This window comes from Erinaceus europaeus, chromosome 12 (genome assembly GCF_950295315.1).
Source record: "Erinaceus europaeus chromosome 12, mEriEur2.1, whole genome shotgun sequence".
In the NCBI taxonomy this organism is placed as follows: domain Eukaryota; kingdom Metazoa; phylum Chordata; class Mammalia; order Eulipotyphla; family Erinaceidae; genus Erinaceus; species Erinaceus europaeus.
The window spans coordinates 75,000,268-75,020,585 of record NC_080173.1 but is presented as its reverse complement, the minus strand read 5'-3'; the positions used below and the strand labels follow the sequence as shown (position 1 = coordinate 75,020,585).

The following is a 20,318-nucleotide window of genomic DNA, read 5'->3' as shown; positions in this document are numbered from 1 at the left end:
GCGGGGCGCTTGCGGGCGTCGTCTGAAGCAATGGATGAGGGGGAGGGGGGGGACCGGAAGAGCGCCGAGGCCGAGGCGCTTCCTTGTGGGCTAGGGCTAAAGTTCTCGTGCCTTTGAGAAAGGCAGAGAATTGTCTCCTACCGAATGACTCACAGTTTAAAGACTTGCGTGGAATTTAAACTGGACGCAAAAGAACACATCCCCCTCCAAATATATATGTAATTTTTTTTCTTTTCATATTTTGACTCACCCTCCTCAGCCCCCGTGTGTACTGGGAAGCTGGATGTTAAACTAGTGGGAAGGGAGCGGGGACGGCGGCGGAATGAGAAGGAGCGTCACTAAGCACCCCAGATCTCACCAGTTTTAGCAAGCGTCGAGGTGGCCGGCTTGAGGAACAGGGAGACCGGGACCTGACGGCGGCCCCACCCCTTTGTCCTGGCGGCGTTGGAGCGAGGCTGCTGCTGAGCCCGCTCTGGGTCACCCGGCCGCGCCCACCGCCTTGAGGCCTCGGGGCACCCACGGCCTGGGCCCCCAGCTGTGCACTCGGTGGGTGACAAGCGCGTCTGCCTCGAGTCACGTCCCCGGCCGGGTGGCAGAGGACGGACCTGCCTCTCAATGGGCCCTTCTGTGAGCTGGCTGGGCGCTGTTCCCGAGGAGGAAATGCGAGGCTGGGAATTTCAAGTATGTGTCTGCAGGGGGGTTGTGCAGCCCACTTTGAATAAGAGCTCACAAAGGTCACGGCTACTTTTTCTTGGCGGGAGTGATAATTCTTGGCATAATGAAATGTTTTAACAGCAGATAAAAAAATCATCCTTCCCTAAGGGAAAAAAAATGTTATTACATTCAGTTTACACACTTCCTCTCCTTATTTTTCTGCATGGCAGGAGCCGCACATATTTATTTTTTTAATGAGAAAGATAGGAAAGAGAAATAAGCAGACATCATTCTGGTACATGTGCTTTCAGAATCGAACTCGGGATCACATGCTTGAGCGTCCAGTGCTTTATACACTGTGCCATCTCCTGGACTGCAGCCTCACATATTCTAAATTCCACTTTTCCTTGGAATTTACTGTTCTCCCAGAGGAAGAGACATCACTGCTCGGGAACTTCTACCCCACCCCTTTCCATGTTAGCCCCCCAGGGCTTCAACCTTGGCCTGGGCCTTGACCTTGCACATGACAAGGTGCAGCCCCTGCAAGGCACAGCCCTACCAGGTAAGTTATCTTCTGCTTCTCCATACGTTTTTCTGAGGACATAAATATGTTAAACTCTGGAGCTAGTTCCTGAATATTTAGACCAAAAGAACAAATGTAATACCAATGTGTTGCTTAATATCAGTATTTCTACCAGTCCCTGTTACTTTTATGCTATTACCTATTTTTTTCATTTACTACACCATACAGATTCGTGAAAAAATACCAGTTAAGTGTGAACTATTTTGGTGTGTTTTTATATTTGACTTCACCACCGTTAATTCCTGCTAGCCAAACAGATTTGCTGACCTTTTTCTCATCTGGCAGAGTATGACAGTGGGGTAAAAAAGTAATTTTATGGGAGTCGGGCAGTAGCGCAGCGGGTAAAGCGCACACGGCGCAAAGCGCAAGGACCAGTGTAAGGATCCCAGTTCGAGCCCCGGATCCCCACCTTCAGAGGAGTCACTTCACAAGTGGTAAAGCAGGTCTGCAGGTGTCTCTTTTTCTCTTCCCCTCTCTGTCTTCCCCTCCTCTCTCGATTTCTCTCTGTCCTATCCAACAACAACAATAATAACTACAACAATAAAAAAAAAACAGCAAGGGCAACAAAAGGGAATAAATAAAATAAAATAATATTTATTAAAAAAATAATTTTATGATTTTTGTAGTCATTTGTGATAATATCTAATGCCTACTGGGTCCATGCCACATGGTATTTATACCAAGAAAGTGCTTTTGTGAATTAACCCATAGCCAGCAATGGTAAAAACAGTGTCTGAGTCGTTTTGCAGACTTAGAAACTCCACAGTAGTCACAGAACAATGAGTGGCAGGTGCTAGATTTGAAACTAGCCAGGCCCTCCCTGCTCTATGTTACTTTGTCTCTCATTAAGGAATCTTAGCTTGACAACAAATGCTTAGCTGGCATTTCATCTTTTTTCTTTTTCTTTTTTTTAATATTTATTTGTTTTTTTTAAGATTTAATTTATGAAAAATACAGGAGGAGAGAGAAAGAACCAGACATTATTCTGGCATATGTGCTGCCAATAATTGAACTTAGGACCTCACGCTTGAGAGTACAAAGCCTTATCACTGTGCCACCTCCCAGACCACTATTTATTTATTTATTCCCTTTTGTTACCCTTGTTGTTTTATTGTTGTAGTTATTGATGTCATTCATTGTTGGATAGGACAGAGAGAAATGGAGAGAGGAGGGGAAGACAGAGAGAGGGAGAGAAAGATAGACACCTGCAGACCTGCTTCAACGCTTGTGAAGAGACTCCCTGGCAGGTGGGGAGCCGGGGGCTCGAACCAGGATCCTTCTGCCGGTCTTTGCACATTGCACCACTTGCACTTAACCCGATGCGCTACTGCCTGACTCCCTTTTTTTTCTTTTTCTGCAGTCTGACCCAGAGCTTCATGCATTACATCACCACTCCAAGCAGCTTCTTTATTTAGATATACAGAAAAAGAGACAGAGACTGAGAGAGTAAGATACCACAGCACCAGCGCTTCTTCCCATGTGTGCTAGCTCCTCCCATTGTGATGCCAGGGTTAACCCTCTCTGACCCCCTATATGGACGAACATACACACACACACACACACACACACAACTTTTATTACTTGACATAACAGACAGAAATTGAGAAAGGAGAGTAATGGTTATAATGGTTGCATAATGGTTATGCAAACGGACTCTCATGCCTGAGGCTCCAAAGTCCCAGTTTCGATCCCCCATACCACCATAAACAAGAGCTGAGCAGTGCTCTAGTTAAAAAAAAAATATAGAGAAAAAGGAGGGGAAATGGAGAGAAGAGACACCTGCAGCACTGCTTCATCTCTTATGTAGCTTTCCCTCACTGATAGGGACTGGGGACTTGAATATAGTAATGTGTTTTCAACTGAATGTGCCACTGGCCAGCTGTATTTTCTGTATTTTTTTTCCTTTTGCCTCCAGGGTTATCCCTAGAGCTCCGTACCTGCACTAGGAATCCACTGCTCCTAGAGGCTATTTTTCCTATCTTTTGTTGCCCTTGTTATTGCTGCTGCTGCTGTTGTTAGATAGGACAGTGAGAAATTAAGAAATGAGGGGAAGACGTGAGGCGGGGGGAGATAGACACCTGCAGACCTCTTTCATTGCTTGTGAAGTGACCCCCCTGCAGATGGGGAACCTGGGTCTTGAACCTAGATCCCTGTGCTTTGCACCATGTGCGTTTAACCTGATGCTTTACTGCCTGCGCCCTCCACCGTATATTCAGTATTTTAATATCAAATCTGAATGGCAGTCTTACCCACTGGACATTCCATAAAGTTGAGATCTCCAAAGTTCTGTCATTGGCCTAAAGTCATTTTCTCCTGTGTTCTTCCTGGGTTATGTTAACCTCTCATTTGACTTTAAAACTTCATATTCAAATGCATTAATTAACGCTTAAACTGAAGACATCATCCTCTCTTCCTCTCCCATCTCTGCTCCATTTTTTCCCCTCCATTTTTTATATGCTTTGCTTCATCAGTCACCCAAGCCTGAGTTTTTTTTAGACCTCCTCTCCTTCAATCTCACCTTAATCAATCCACAAGCCCTATTAATATTTTCTCTCTGTGGTCTGGGAGGTGGCACAGTGAATAGGGCACTGGACTCTCAAGCATGAGGTTCTAAGTTCAATCCCCGGCAGCACATGTACCAGAGTGATATCTGGTTCTTTCTCTCTCTCCTATCACTTCTCATGAATCAATACATCTTTTAAAAATATATTTTCTCTCAACCTATTGTGAACATCTGTCATTCTGTCCCAATTCAGCTGCCATGGCCTTAGTTTAATATTTTGCCATGTCATCTCTTAATGTCATACCTTAAGAAATACCAGGGAGTCGGGGGCTCCTCTCCTGCAGGGGAGTCACTTCATAGGCGAAGCAGGTCTGCAGGTGTCTGTCTTTCTCTCCCCCTCTCTGTCTTTTCTTCCTCTCTCCATTTCTCTCTGTCCTATCTAACAACAACAACATCAATAACAAAAATAATGAAAAACAACAAGGGCAACAAAAGGGAAAATAAATAAATAAATATTTAAAAAAAAGAAATATCATCAAGGGCAAGGGTAGATAGCATAATGGTTCTTCTTCTAGCGTTTGCCCTTCTTCCGTAGCCAGTCAACAGCGTCAGGTTGAGCCTGATGTCTGCTTGTTGCTGGCTTTGAAAGTGGCTGGGATCCATGTGGATTCAGTCGGCTAGGAAGGATCATCAGTTTCCCCAATAAATGGGTACTCACGGGATGCACCACGAGAAGGTCGATCCAATGCATCCCAGCATAATGGTTATACAAAGAGACTCTCATGCCTGAGGCTCCATAGTCCCAGCTTCAATCCCCTGTACCACCATAAACCAGAGCTGAACAGTGCTCTGATAAAAAATACAAAATAGTGGTCTGCGAGGTGGCGCAGTGGATAAAGCATGGGATTCCTGACCATGAGGTTTCAAGTTCAGTCCCCGGCAGCACAAGGCTTCTTAAAGGGGAGACCAGAAGTGGCAAGTCAAAAACGGAAATGGCTAGGAAAGGGGCAGAGAAAAGCAAAAGGGGGCTGGGAAGGTAGAAACTTCCTTAGCAACTGTTGTGAGGCTTTTAACTGGTAGGATTAATATTACCCTATAGGCAGAGAGGTTCTTGAAGGTAGAAAGAAGACTAGATGAAAGGAATGGAATGGGTGAGGATCTTTCAGGCAAAACAATGATTATGTAAATAGGCCATAGTATCAGGAATGCAGGGTGCTTTGTGAGCCCTGCTGAACCCAACCACATCCTCACAATTTCCCAACATCTCCCCCTTTCTTTTTATCTAATGGCCATAGTATCAGGAATGCAGGGTGCTTTGTGAGGCAGGGAGTCTGATAAGATGGGGCACACCTTTGGGGTTACTCCTGTCCCTCCTTGCTCAACCTCTTGTTAGAGAGAGAGACTGACAAGACAGACGCACTCCTCAGGTCAAGCCCCACCAGGCTCTACCACATCCTCACAATTTCCCGACACCATCCTACCTATCTATCTATCTATCTATCTATATATTTATTTTGCCACCAGGGTTATTGCTGGGGCTCAATACCTACACCATGAACCCCCTGCTCCTAGAGGCCATCCCATCCATTTTGTTGTTGTTGCTGTTGCTGCTACTGCTGCTGCTACTACTACTACTTTTGTCATTGGATAGGACAGAGTGCCAGGGGCCAACCCTGGCATGTTATTAGGGTCCCTGAAAGGAGGAGGGGCATTGATGCAGAATGAGGTGAGATACACATCAACTGCTTCAAGAGCAGGAGAGAGCCATCTCTGCTTTCTCTTCTGCAGGGCTTTATTATTTATACGTTTTTTTCACCTGGATACGTGTCAATTCATTATTTTTGCAGAATTCTTTGCACAACTGTTTATCATAAAATTCATCTCTTATTTTAGCAGTTAATAATATAACTCTTATTATAACCTTTATAACCTATTTTTCTTTTTTAATATTTATTTATTTATTCCCTTTTGTTGCCCTTGCTGTTTTATTGTTGTAGTTATTATTGTTGTTATTGATGTCGTTGTTGCTGGATAGGACAGAGAAAAATGGAGACAGGAGGGGAAGACAGATAGACACCTGCAGACCTGCTTCACCATTTGTGAAGGGACTCCCCTGCAGGTGGGGAGCTGGGGGCTCGAACCGGGATCTTTATGTCACTCCTTGTCACTGCGCTTAACCGCTGCACTACTGCTACTGCCCGACTCCCAACCTATTTTTCTTGAGCAAGTTTCTTGGAATATCATGAGTTTTCTGTAAAGCATCTATTGTTTCTAAAAGGTCAGTTTCTGTGAAGCAAATTATCTTGTTTAGCTTGTCTTTATTTCCTGGTAAACACATACCTTGTGGGTAATGGGGCCTTGCTAGTTTCTTTATAGATGGTAACTTATTAACCTCAACCTGCTTGCCTTTAGAGTACACCACATGACCAAGGTATTCATCATAGATGCCTGTAAATGGAAGGGGGGTTTAGTAGGTGGGGATAATTGGTATGGGCCCTTACAATTGGGGGGAGAGTGTAATCTACCACCTATTCTATAAGCTACCCAAGGCAGCTTATGCCGTGGGAAGAACCCAAGGTTCTTGTTCTCGTGTATCTATTTAGCCAGTTTGGTTGTATAGTAGTCACTTGCTGGGGTGGCAAGCAGCTCTTCCTCTGTGAGCTTTTTAATGAGTGCAGTAGATTCTGCTTCTAGGCCATCTTTGGTCCTATTATACTGTAATCGTTATTTTTATGTACTTCCCCTGTAAGGTTCTTATGATTAAATTAGCCAATATGTCCCCAAATTATCAATGTGATCATAAGCAAAAGGATGAGTATCTTCGGTTTTGTCCAAGACTTCCCACTTTGCAGACAGCCTCAGTCTACACAGACTTTGTCAGACAGTAAACTTGACTTTGTCTTTGCTAACAGAGAAATTGAGAGAGGAGGAGAAGATAGAAGGAGAGAAAGAAAGACACCCACAGACCTGGTACACTGCTTGGGAAGCAATTGCTGGCTGGTGAGCAGGGGGCTCCAACTGGGATCCTTGTGCCAGGTGGTGGTGCACCTGCTTGAGAGCACATATTACAATGCTCAAAGATTCAGGTTCAAGCCCCCAGTCCCCACCTGCAGGGGGAAAGAAGTGGTGAAGCAGGGCTGCAGGTGTCTCTCTGACTCTCTCTCTGTCTCCCCCTTCTTCTCAATTTCTGGCTGTTTCTATCCAATAAATAAAGATAATTTTAAAAAATAATTCTTGGGAAAAAAAAAAAGAGAGGGAGAGAAAAAGATATATACCTGCAGACCTGATTCACCAATTGGGAAGCAGACACCTTGCAGGTAGGGAGCCCAGGGCTTGAACTGGGATCCTTATTTAGTATTAATTATTTAGTATCCTTATTTAGTCCTCGCATTTAGTATTATGTGTGCTTAACCAAGTGTGCCACTGTTCTGCCTTCTTCCCTCTTTCTTTCCTTCTTTCCTTCCTTCTTTCCTTCCTTTGTTGTTAAAATTTCGGAAGGCTCTTGCCGGGCCAGCTAGCTTCACGGGCGGGTAACAGAGACGCGGAGACAACGGCTGGGCAGGGAAGCTGTATTTCTTTATTCAGGAACAACGATTCATAAACTAAGACAAACTAATCACCAAACAGAACTCTGCTGTCTCTTTGCGGCGGCACAAGCACTCCCTCTTACTCTTGAACTCAGGAACTCTCCAACTCTAGAACTCTCCGAACTCAGGAACCCAGGAACTCTCTCTCTCTGGCACTCTCTCTTACTCTGAAACCCTGAAACTCTCGAACTCAGGAACTCAGGAACTCTGGCACTCTCGAACTCAGGAACCCTCTCCCGGGGTTCCTTGGGGCGGGGCCAAGCAGGCCCGAGAAATTAACAGGACTCATCCAATTCTCTTGGCGGGGGAGGGCTAGAACAAACCAATGTAAAGCATACGACAATTCCCCCTTTTCTTTTTAACATTCCTTCCTTCCTTCCTTCCTCCCTTTTTTCCTTTCTACTTCTTTTGTTGTGGTTGTCCTTACTGGGGCTTCATTGCTCTAAGTTGAGTTTTCCAGATAAAAAGATGTATTGTGGTACATTGAATAAAGTGTTGGACCCTCAAGTATGAAGTCTTGAGTTCAGTCCCCAGCAGTACATGTGCCAGAGTGATGCTGTGGTTCTCTCTCTTCATTTATAAATTAAAAAAAAAAATTGTGATACAGGGAGCAGAACAGTGGATATGAGGTCCCAAGTTCAGTCTCCCATATCATCTGTGCAAAGATGCTCTGGCTCTTTCTTTCTCTTCTCTTGTTCATGAATAAATAAGTCATTTGAAATAAAAAAATAAATATATATTGAGCAGAGGGTACATAGCATAATGGTTATGCAAACAGATTCTCATGCCTGAAGCTCCAAAGTCCTAGGTTCAAGCCTCCATGCCACCATAAGCCAGAGCTGTACAGTGCTCTAGTGCTCTGGTAAATACACACACACACACACACACACACACACACACACACACACACATATATCTGTCAAAGCATCAACACTTCCTCCACTGTAGTGGAGACACATGGTAAATGAATACATTATTCAAGAGAGCTATTTTGACACATACACAACTTTTAATTTTTTTTTTAATATTCCCTTTTGTTGCACTTGTTTTATCGTTGTAGTTATTGTTGTTGTTATTGATGTTGTTGTTGTTGGATAGGACAGAGAAAAATGGAGACAGGAAAGGAAGACAGAGGGGGAGAGAAAGAGAGACACCTGCAATCCTGCTTAACTGCTTGTTAGGTGACTACCCTGCAGGTGGGGAGCTGGAGGCTTGAACCAGGATCCTTAAGCCTGTCCTTGCGCTTTTTGCCACTTGTGCTTAACCCACTGTGCTACCTCCCGACTCCCACCTTTTTAATTTTTTCTTGTTAAAGATTTTATTTATTTATTAACGAGAAAGACAGGAGTAGAGAGGTGTTGTTTAAGTTCGGGGCTCCAGCAGGCCAGGCTAGCTTTGTGGCGGTAGACAGAGACAGAGACTCGGAGACACACGGCTGGGCTGAGAAGCTGCAGTTTAATCTTTATTCACCAACGGGGAAATCACCACACCATGTGCTTCCCCATCGGAGCCTGCTGGGACTCTGGATGTCCTTAGCATAGGGGGCGGGGAGAAAGCAGGGAGAAAGCGGGCTGTGAAACTAGCAAGGGCCAAACCAACTCTCTCAGAGGTCAGGGGTAAGGGGAGCAAACCAATATGAAACATACCAACAGAGAGGGAGAGCCAGGCATCACTCTGGTACATTTGCTGCCAGGGACCGAACTCAGGACCTTATGCTTGAGAGTCTAGTTCCTTAGCCACTGAGCTACCTCCCGGACCACCTTTTTAATTTTTTTTTAAACATTGCCCTAAAGGAATCAAAATGAGAGGGGAGGAGTACCCAAAAGTAGGATTACTAATAGAAATAACTTTTATTAATATTAATTTTTTTATTTATTTAAAAAAAGGCAACATTAACAAAGCCATAGGATAAGAGGGGTATAACTCCACACAGTTCCCACTACCAGATCTCTGTATCCCATCCACTCCCTTGATAGCTTTCCTATTCTTTAACCCTCTGGGAGTATGGACCCAAGGTCATTGTGGGATGCAGAAGGTGGAAGGTCTGGCTTCTGTAATTGCTTCCTTGCTGAACATGGGTATTGACGTGTTGATCCATACTCCCAGCCTGCCTCTCTCTTTCCCTAGTAGGGTGGGGCTCTGGGGAAAGAGAGCTCTAGGACACATTGGTGAGGTAGTCTGTCCAGGGAAGTCTGGTTGGCATCATGCTGGCATCTGGAACCTGGTGGCTGAAAAGAGAGTTAACATACAAAGCCAAACAAATTGTTGAACAGTCATGGACCTAAAGTCTGGAATAGTGCAGATGAAGTGTTGGGGGGTACTCACTGCAGACTATTGTGTGCTTTTACTTTCAGGTATATATATAATTTCAATATCTGGTTCACTTAAAAATTCATCTGATAGGCTGTTTTCAATTTCATTGTGTAGAATAGTACATTTTTCTACTACAAAGTAATTTGTTGCATTTTTAAAAATTTTTTTATTTATAAAAAGGAAACATTGACAAAACCATAAGGTAAAACTCCACATGATTCCCATCACCTGATCTTCCTATCCCATCCCCTCCCCTGATAGCTTTCTATTCTTTTTGTGTGTGTGTGTGTAGGTAATCATTGTTTTTTTTTTTTTTGGGGGGGAATTAATGTTTTACAATCAACAGTAAATACAATAGTTTGTACATGCATAACATTCCTCAGTTTCCCATTTAACAATACAACCCCCACTATGTCATCTATCATCCTTCATGGACCTGTATTCTCCCCACCCACTCACCCCAGAGTCTTACTTTGGTGTGATATGCCAATTACATTTCAGGTTCTACTTGTGTTTTCATTTCTGATCTTGTTTTTCAACTTCTGCCTGAGAGTGAGATCATCCCATATTCATCCTTCTGTTTCTGACTTATTTCACTTAACATGAATTTTTCTTTTTTTTTTTTAAATTTATTTCTTTATTGGGGAATTAATGTTTTACATTCAACAGTAAATACAATAGTTTGTACATGCATAACATTCCCCAGTTTCCCATTTAACAATACAACCCCCACTATGTCATTTATCATCCTTCATGGACCTGTATTCTCCCCACCCACCCCAGAGTCTTTTACTTGGGTGCAATACGCCAATTCCATTTCAGGTTCTACTTGTGTTTTCTTTTCTGATCTTGTTTTTCAACTTCTGCCTGAGAGTGAGATCATCCCATATTCATCCTTCTGTTTCTGACTTATTTCACTCAACATGATTTTTTCAAGGTCCATCCAAGATCGGCTGAAAACGGTGAAGTCACAATTTTTAATAGCTGAGTAGTATTCCATCGTGTATATATACCACAACTTGCTCAGCCACTCATCTGAGTGTTGTTGGACACCTGGGTTGCTTCCAGGTTTTGGCTGTTACAAATTGTGCTGCCAAGAACATATGTGTACACAGATCTTTTTGGATGGATGTGTTGGGTTCCTTAGGATATATCCCCAGGAGAGGAATTGCAGGGTCATAGGGTAGGTCCATTTCTAGCCTTCTGAGAGTTCTCCAGACTGTTCTCCACAGAGGCTGGACCAATTGACATTCCCACCAGCAGTGTAGGAGGGTTCCTTTGACCCCACACCCTCTCCTGCATTTGCTGCTGTTACCTTTTCTGATGTATGACATTCTCACAGGAGTGAGGTGATATCTCATTGTTGTCTTGATTTGCATTTCTCTGACAATCAGAGACTTGGAGCATTTTTTCATGTGTTTCTCGGCTTTTTGGATCTCTTCTGTGGTGAATATTCTGTCCAGGTCCTCCCCCCATTTTTGGATGGGGTTATTTGTTGTCTTGTTGTTGAGCTTGGCAAGCTCTTTATATATGTTGGTTATTAAACTCTTATCTGATGTATGGCATGTAAAGACCTTCTCCCATTCTGTGAGGGGTCTCTTGGTTTGGGTAGTGGTTTCTTTTGCTGTGAAGAAGCTTTTTAATTTGATGTAGTCCCATAGGTTTATACTTGCCTCAGTCTTCTTTGGAATTGGATTCGTTTCATTGAAAATGTCTTTAAAATTTATGCGGAAAAGAGTTCTGCCAATCTTTTCTTCTAAGTATCTGATAGTTTCTGGTCTAACATCCAAGTCCTTGATCCACTTGGAATTTACTTTTGTATTTGGTGAAATACAGTGGTTCAGTTTCATTCTTCTGCATGGTTCAACCCATTGTTTCCAACACCATTTGTTGAAGAGACTCTGCTTGCCCCATTTAATAGTCTGGGCACCTTTGTCAAAGATTGTCTTCATTTTCATTGAACTCTTGAAACATTTTGATTTCTTGCTTTATTTACTCTTTGACCCAGAGGTTGCTAAGAAGTGTACTGTTGAGCTTCCACATTTTGGGACTATTACTAATCTGTTGCATTTTTCAATGTGCAAGTTTCTGAACTTCTGCCCTTGATCTATTTACAAACACTTTAAGCCAATTTTGGTCAAATGTAAGAAAAAAATGAAGCCTGCTTTTTCACCCCTAATTTATAAACAGGTATAAAGCTTTTAAAAAAATTTTTTTATTTATAGAAAGGAAACACTGACAAAAACCATAGAATAAGAGGGGTACAACTCCACACAATTCCCACCACCAGAACTCCATATCCCATCCCATCCCTTGATAGCTTTCCTATTCTTTATCCCTCTGGAAATATGGACCTAGGGTCGTTATGGGCTGCAGAAGGTGGGAGGTCTGGCTTCTGTAATTGCTTCCCTGCTGAACATGGACATTGGTAGGTCAATCCATAATCCAGCCTGTCTTTCTCTTTCCCTAGTGGGGCGGGGTTCTGGGGAATCAGAGCTCCAGGACACATTGGTGGGGTTGTCTGTCCAGGGAAGTCTGGTTGGCATCATGCTAGCATCTGGAATCTGGTGGCTGAAAAAGAGTTATCATATAGTGCCAAACAAATTGTTAACTAATCATGAACCTAAAGACTGGAATAGTTCAGATGAAGAATTGGGGGGTCTTTGTTTTGTAGCTAGCTAGTAGGCATATTTTAGTTATATTCCAAAGGGCCAGTGCCTATATTAGTTTTTTTTTTTTTTCCCTGAGCCTGACATCTGATATGCAGATGGATCCAAGTTATTGTCTGGGGAGATGATGTCATGGCTGGAAAAAGGACCAGAAAGCTGGATCAGGGAAGAAAGTAGCTTCCAAATATGGGAAAGATGTATGAATATTGTTGACTGTAAACCCCATCAATTTTATCTCATCTGGGTACTATAGTCAGCTGAGGAGCCTATGTGACCTGTAGACCTAAGTTTGCATTCTGTGGTCATGAGTAGGAACGTATAAAGCTTTTTTAAATATCAATCCTAAAATGTCACCTGCTAATGCACCTTTCCAATTACACAATATGTTTCTGTTCAACACAAATCTAGGTAGTAGCACAAACATTTATTCCATATGTTCGGGTTGTCAATAGTTAAATACTACATGATTCCATCTTGTGATTAAACTCTACTTACTGTGATCATGTATTCATATTTTAAGGAATAGACAAAAATTTTCACAAATAGTTTAAGAAAAAAGGGCAGAACTAAATTTGTTTTCAATGTTGAAAAAATTATAAACATAATCAAGTTCAATCACACTACTGATAGAATTGCTATTATATGTCAAGAGGTTAGCATTGTTGCCTTTAAAAAGTTGCTTTTATTTTAAGTATAATTTTTGTTTTCCCTTGCCAAGATACCAATTACTATACAGATTATATATTGTAGCATTTATACTACTTAGTGCCCTTCACTGAAGTTATTATTATTTTTTACCAGAGCACTGCTCAGTTCTGGCTTATGGTAGTACAGGGTACTGAACTTGGGACTTTGGAGCTTCATTTGGAGTCTCTTTGTATAATCATTATGCTAACTAGCCCCCTCCTCCCTGCCCAGAAATAACTTTTCTGTCAGAGAAGACAATCTATATCAGCATACATCTAATCTGATCTTCTTCATGACTCACTGTCAGGTTGCATCGCGGGGGAGAGAGAAGAGACCAGGAACTCATGGCGGAGCGGGAATGCAAATCTTTATTCACGTGGACACCCCAGAATTGGGTGTGAGCACAGGTGTTCAGGCCACTTGGAGCTAGCAAAATGGCCACCTCCCACTATGGCCACCAGCCCTTCTCTGGGTCGGGTCGTGGAAGAGAAAAGAGAAAAGAGTGAAAAAAAAGTGAAAAAAGTGAAAGCAGAAACAGGAGAGACTTTTATGGGAGAATTCCAGAAGTGACAAGTCAGGATGGGATTGGCTAGGAAAGGGGGTGGAGAGAGGCAAAAGGCATGTTGTAAAGGTGGAAGCATCCTTAGCAACTATTGCGATGGTTTTAGCTGAATTAGCAATACCCTGAAGGGATAACGTGGTGGAGATCTGTAAATGATACTTGCATGGAAATATAATGGTTTGTGGGCCCTGCCCATGTTCGACCACATCTGCACAATTTCCCAACACTTACTCTCTTCCTAGTCATGAATCCTCTTCCTCTCTCCATGAAGTCCCAGGCCCTGTTCCATTTCTTAACATTAGATATACATTTTCTCCACCCCCTTTTTGCCTTACTGACTTTGGAATTTCAGATCTTTTATATGTATATATATATATATATATATATACATATATATATGTATATATATATATATATATATATATATATATATATATTTAGTCTAGAGCACTGGTTTATGATGGTGTGTGTGTTGGGTGGAGGGAGGATTGATCCTGGGACTTTGGAGCTTCAGTCATGAGAGTCTGTTTGCATAGCCATTATTCTGTCTACCTCCCTTACTGACTTTGGAATCCACATGTTTCACATGTATGTTAATTTTTCTTTTTCTGATAAATCTGTCTGATGTTAATTTGATTACTTCAGCAGCCTGAAAGAATTAAGAAGGATAAGAAGAAATTTCCCTTCTCTGAGTCTTTCTCACTGCGCAGGGGAGATAGTGTTGCAGGTAGCACAGTGGTTATACAAAGAGACTCTCATAGCTGAGGCTTCAAGGTCCCCAAGGTCTCCCCACCAAAACACACACACATCCCATACCCCGCCTTTGCCACCCCCCTAGCCACCCACCCTATAAGCCAGAGCTGAGAAGTGCTCTGGCAAAAACAAAACAAAAACAAGTGATTGCCACTAAGATTATTCATCTGTACAGGACTCCAAAACTACAGACCAATCTTTAAATAAACCAAGCTGGGAAGGAGTCCCTTAAGACCTAACTTCTGATTAAAAAACAAAAAACAAAAAAAACCCATGAATTTTGCTATTATTGTCAAATGTTAGTTAAATAGTGAATGAAAAGGCCCTAATCAAAGTTTTGGGGGTGCGGGTGGGAAACTATACTATACTAAACTATACTAATTTTCATTTATTTCCAAAGTATGTCAGGTGGTTTTGGGGTTTGGTTTTTTGAGGAGACAATGTAAAGGGTTTGGGGGGGAAGGGAGAAAAAGATTAGTTGACAGCCTTGGATAACTTTTCCTGATTCTAGTTACCAAATGGCCATTCTATGCTTTTAACCTTTCAGTTGTCTGTCAGAGTTGATTTAAGAAGCTACTGGTTTATTCGCAACTGATGATACTTTTTAAATATGTTAGAATTCTTTTTTTGCCCAGGAGAGGGACCACTTAAAAATCTTTAACTTGAGGCATATCAATTTCTGGGGCAAAAATTGGTTGGCTCCTTGATGACAGTTTTGGCACAGTAACAGGAAAAGGTTGTGTCTGTGTTAAGTTTTTCTTTACTCTGCTTTTTTGCTGCTATAAGAGTTTTCTGAAATTTATATTTTAAACTTCTCATGCACTTTACTGTTTCTAGTCTCAAGCATGATATTTTAAATAAACAAGATATTTTCCACTATGTGAATGAAATTTTAAAAGAAAATGGCCTTTATTTGTGTCTCAGTAATATATAAAATACAGGTCAAACTTAAATTATTTAATTACTTTTGAGTAAATTCATTTTTTTCTCCTCTCTCAAACATGACATGTTAAGCTGTTTATTAGTCTTAAATGATTCCCCAGATCCCCGCCCCACTAGGGAAAGAGAGAGACAGGCTGGGATTATGGATTGACCTGTCAATGCCCATGTTCAGCAGGGAAGCAATTACTGAAGCCAGACCTCCCACCTTCTGCATCCCATAAGGACCCTAGGTCCATAATCCCAGAGGGATAAAGAATAGGAAAGCTATCAAGGGAGAGGATGGGATATGCAGTTCTGATGGTGGGAATTGTGTGGAGTTGTACCCCTCCTATCCTATGGTTCTGTCAGTGTTTCATTTTTATTTAAAAAAAAAAGTGCCTAGTGATAGAGGTGTTTTGTCATCTACTATAGTTGGAATGTCACTGTAGCTGAAGTAGAATGTAAATAAAAGTCTTTTAAAACACATTCAAGTTACAGAGTAAATAAAAGAGACGACCCTTAAGATGACACATTTTCCTTAATGTGCAGGTATCCCTTCTTATATACCCCAAGCATTCAGCATCTAGCCATGCAAATTGATTACCTGAAGCATAGTACTGGAATATATCCTAAGGAACCCTACATATCCATCCAAAAAGATTTGTGTACACATATGTTCTTGGAAGCACAATTTGTTTGTAATAGCCAAAACCTGGAAACAACCCAGGTGTCCAACGACAGATGAGTGGCTGAGCAAGTTGTGGTATATATACACAATGGAATACTACTCAGCTGTAAAAAATGGCGACGTCACTGTTTTCAGCCAATCTTGGATGGACCTTGAAAAAAATCATGTTGAGTGAAATAAGTCAGAAACAGAAGGATGAATATGGGATGATCTCACTCTCAGGCAGAAGTCAAAACACAAGATCACACACACACACACACACACACACACAAAACAAGTAGAACCTGAAATGTAATTGGTGTATCGCACCAAAGTAAAAGACTCTGGGGTGGGTTGGGTGGGTGGGGAGAATACAGGTCCAAGAAGTATCACAGAGGACCTAGTGGGGGTTGTATTGTTAAATGGGAAACTGGGGGGTGTTATGCATGTACAAACTATTGTATTTACTGTTGAATGTAAAACATTAATTCCCCAATAAAGAAATTAAACAAAAAACAAAACCTAAAAAAAGAAGGTGTTGGAGATGATGAAGATGGTGTGGATGGGAAAGATGCAGAAGGAGGCGATGGAAATGATGGAGATGTGTTGTTAAAATTTGTAGGCTCTTGCCGGGCCGGCTAGCTTCACGGGCAGGTAACAGAGACGCGGAGACAACGGCTGAGCAGGGAAGCTGTATTTCTTTATTCAGGAACCACGATTCATAAACTAAGACAAACTAATCACCAAACAGAACTCTGCTGTCTCTTTGCGTTGGCGCAAGCACTCTTTCTTTTTCTCTGGAACTCAGGAACCCTCTCCCTTACTCTCGAACTCAGAAACTCTCGCACTCTCGCACTCTCAAACTCAGGAACTCAAGAACTCTTGGACTCAGGAACCCTCTCTCGGGGTTTCTTGGGGCGGGGCCAAGCAGGCCCGGGAAATTAACAGGACTCATCCAATTCTCTTGGCGGGGGAGGGCTAGAACAAACCAATGTAAAGCATACGACAGAGATGGCAGGGATGGGGAAGATGCAGAAGGAGGGGAAGGAGATGTGGAGAAGGCAGGGATGGAGATTATGGAGATGGTGGGGATGGGCATGATGCAGAAGGAGGCTATGGAGATGATGGAGATGGTGGGGATGGGGAAGATGCAGAAAGAGGTGATGGCGATGATGGAGATGGTAGGGATGGGGATGATGCAGAAGTCGGGGATGGATATGATGGAGATGGTGGTGATGGGGGTGATGCAGAAGATGTGGATGAAGATGATGGAGATGGCTGTGATGGGGAAGATGCAGAAGGAGTCGATGGATCCCCAACACCTATGGATGTCTAATCTTTGACAAAGGGGCCCAGACTATTAAATGGGGAAAGCATAATCTCTTCAACAAATGGTGTTGGAAACAATGGGTTGAAACATGCAGAAGAATGAAATTGAACCACTGTATTTCACCAAATACAAAAGTAAATTCCAAGTGGATCAAGGACTTGGATGTTAGACCACAGATACTTAGAGGAAATATCAGATAGTTAGAGGAAAATATTGGCAGAACTCTTTTTTTTAATTTATTTTTTATTTAAGAAAGGAGACATTAACAAAGCCATAGGATAGGAGGGGTACAACTCCACACAATTCCTGCCATCCAATCTCCATATCCCAGCCCCTTCCCTGATAGCTTTCCCATTCTCTATCCATCTGGGAGGATGGACCCAGGGTCATTGTGGGTTGCAGAAGGTGGAAGGTCTGGCTTCTGTAATTGCTTCCTCGCTGAACATGGACATTGAATGGTCAGTCCATACTCCCAGTCTGCCTCTCTCTTTCCCTAGTAGGGTGGGTCTCTGGGGAAGCGGAGCTCCAGGACACATTGGTGGGGTCTTCAGTCCAGGGAAGCCTGGCCGGCATCCTGATGGCATCTGGAACCTGGTGGCTGAAAAGAGAGTTAACATACAAAACCAAACAAATTGTTGAGCAATCATGGACCCAAAAGTTGGAATAGTGGAGAGGAAGTGTTTGGGGGGTACTCACTGCAAACTCTAGTGTACTTCTGCTTTCAGGTATATAATTTGCCGTAGTTTATGGATACATTTGAACATATGTTCTCTCTAACAGAACCTGGTCTATATCTAGGTTTTGGGACTTTGTTTGAAAGTGAACCACCTGGGATGGAATTAAAGAATACTATGAAAGGAAAGGTCTCACCGGAGTGATGAAGCTGAAGGGTTGTTATTCCACACCTGAAGTCTCTGGTCACATTCTGAGCTGAAGTATGTTGAGGTAGATGGAGCATGTTGATGATGGAGATGGTGGGAATGGGGATGATGCAGAAGGAGGGGAAGGAGATGATGGAGATGGCAGGGATTGGGATGATGCAGAAGGAGGGGAAGGAGATGATGGAGATGGCAGGGATTGGGATGATGCAGAAGATGAGGATGGAGATGGTGGGGATGGGGATGATGCAGAAGACGGGGATGGAGATGGTGGGGATGGGAAAGATGCAGAAGGAGGGGAAGGAGTTTATGGAGATGGCGGGGATGTGGATGATGCAGAAGACTGGGATGGAGATGGCGGGGATGGGGATGATGCAGAAGGAGGGGAAGGCGATGATGGAGATGGCAGGGATGGGGAAGATGCAGAAGGAGGGGATGTAGATGATGGAGATGGCAGGGATGGGGATGATGTAGAAGGAGGGGATGGAGATGATGGAAATGGCGGGGCTGGGGAAGATGCAGAAGGAGGCGATGGAGATGATGGAGATGGCAGGGATGGGGATGATGCAGAAAACGGGGATGGAGATGATGGAAATGGCGGGGCTGGGGAAGATGCAGAAGGAGGCGATGGAGATAATGGAGATGGCAGGGATGGGGAAGATGCAGAAGGAGGGGATGGAGATGGTGGAGACGGCGGGGGTGGGGAAGATGCAGAAGACAGGGATGGAAATGATCGAGATTGCTGGGATGGGGATAATGCAGAAATAGGGGAAGAATAACGAAAAGAATAGAAAAGAAAAGGGCAACAAAAGAGAATAAATAAATACTTTTTAAATGATTTTAAAAACTATAAAAATAAAGAAAAGGGAGGGAAGGAGAGAAAAGGAAGGAAAGTGGTCCAGGAGGTGACACAGTGGATAAAGCACTGGACTCTCAAGCATGAGGTCCTGAGTTTAATTTCCAGCAGCACATACACTAGAGTGACGCCTGGTTCTTTCTCCTTTCTCTTCCTATCTTTTAAATTAAATAAATAAATAAAATATTGAGAGAGAGAGAAGGAAGAAAGGAAGGGAGAGGGAGTCGGGCTGTAGCGCAGCGGGTTAAGCGCAGGTGGCGCTAAGCACAAGGACCCGCATAAGGATCCTGGTTCAAGCCCTGGCTCCCCACCTGCAGGGGTGTCGCTTCACAGGCGGTGAAGCAGGTCTGCAGGTGTCTGTCTATCTCTCTCTCTCTCTGTCTTCCCCCTCCCTTCTCCATTTCTCTCTGTCCTATCCAACAACAATGACAACGATAATAACTACAACAATAAAACAAGGGCAACAAAAGGGAATAAATAAATAAATATTTTAAAAATATTTATAAAAAAAAAAGAAAGGAAGGGAGAGAAGGAGGAAGAGAGGAAGGAAGGAAGGAAGGAAAAGAAGAAAGACGGAAGGAGAGGGGAGAACTCATTTAATGAGACACCAGAGCACTGCTTGGTTATATGTGATGCTAGGTTTGAAACAAGAACCTCACACATGCAAAACACACAAAGCTTTCACTCAACCTGCTGAGCCACTTCTTCAACCACATTATTTCTGAGCCTTTATCTTGATGAGAATAGAAAGAAAATGACTCTTTCCTATAAATAAAGAACGGGGGGGCGAATTAAACCACAACTAAGCATGAACACAATATAAAAAGAAAAAGTAGGGAGTGAGGCAGTAGCTCAGCAGGTTAAGCGCAAATGGCACAAAGTGCAAGGACCAGCATAATGATCCCAGTTCGAGACCCCGGCTCCCCACCTGCAGGGGAGTTGCTTCACAGGCGGTGAAGCAGGTCTGCAGGTGTCTTTCTCTCCCCATCTCTATCTTCATTATCTCTCTTTCCATTTCTCTCTGTCCTATCCAACAACGACATCAGTAACAATAAAACAACAAGGGCAACAAAAGGGAATAAATATTAAAAAAAAGAAAAAGTAAATTATATTAATGTCCAAAACTCACTACCACCACCAGAAAAAGACGTTAAATACTTTATTGTTCCATAGAGTAGTTAAGATCACCATCGTTATTTCTTTGTCTTTTATCTTTTCTTCATTGACCAAAATCTAATAACAAGATGGTCAATTATAGCTTGGAAAACCTGTTATAAGGTAGCTTTTTTTTTTTTCCTCATTTGACTTTTTTTTTTTTGGGGGGGAGAGGGACCTCTCTGCTATTTTGCTATTTT

The 20,318-nt window shown here is 42.7% G+C and overlaps 1 long non-coding RNA gene across 1 annotated transcript in view; it reads left to right on the top strand.

Moving 5' to 3' along the window:
* The first annotated feature begins 40 nt into the window (after positions 1-40).
* Positions 41-20,318, top strand: part of LOC132542008 (uncharacterized) — a 71,007-nt gene continuing 50,729 nt past the window's right edge. Inside the window, exons 1-2 of the long non-coding RNA XR_009553134.1 lie at positions 41-681; positions 966-1,216. This is a non-coding gene — a long non-coding RNA (uncharacterized LOC132542008). The remainder of the gene's footprint in view (positions 682-965; positions 1,217-20,318) is intronic.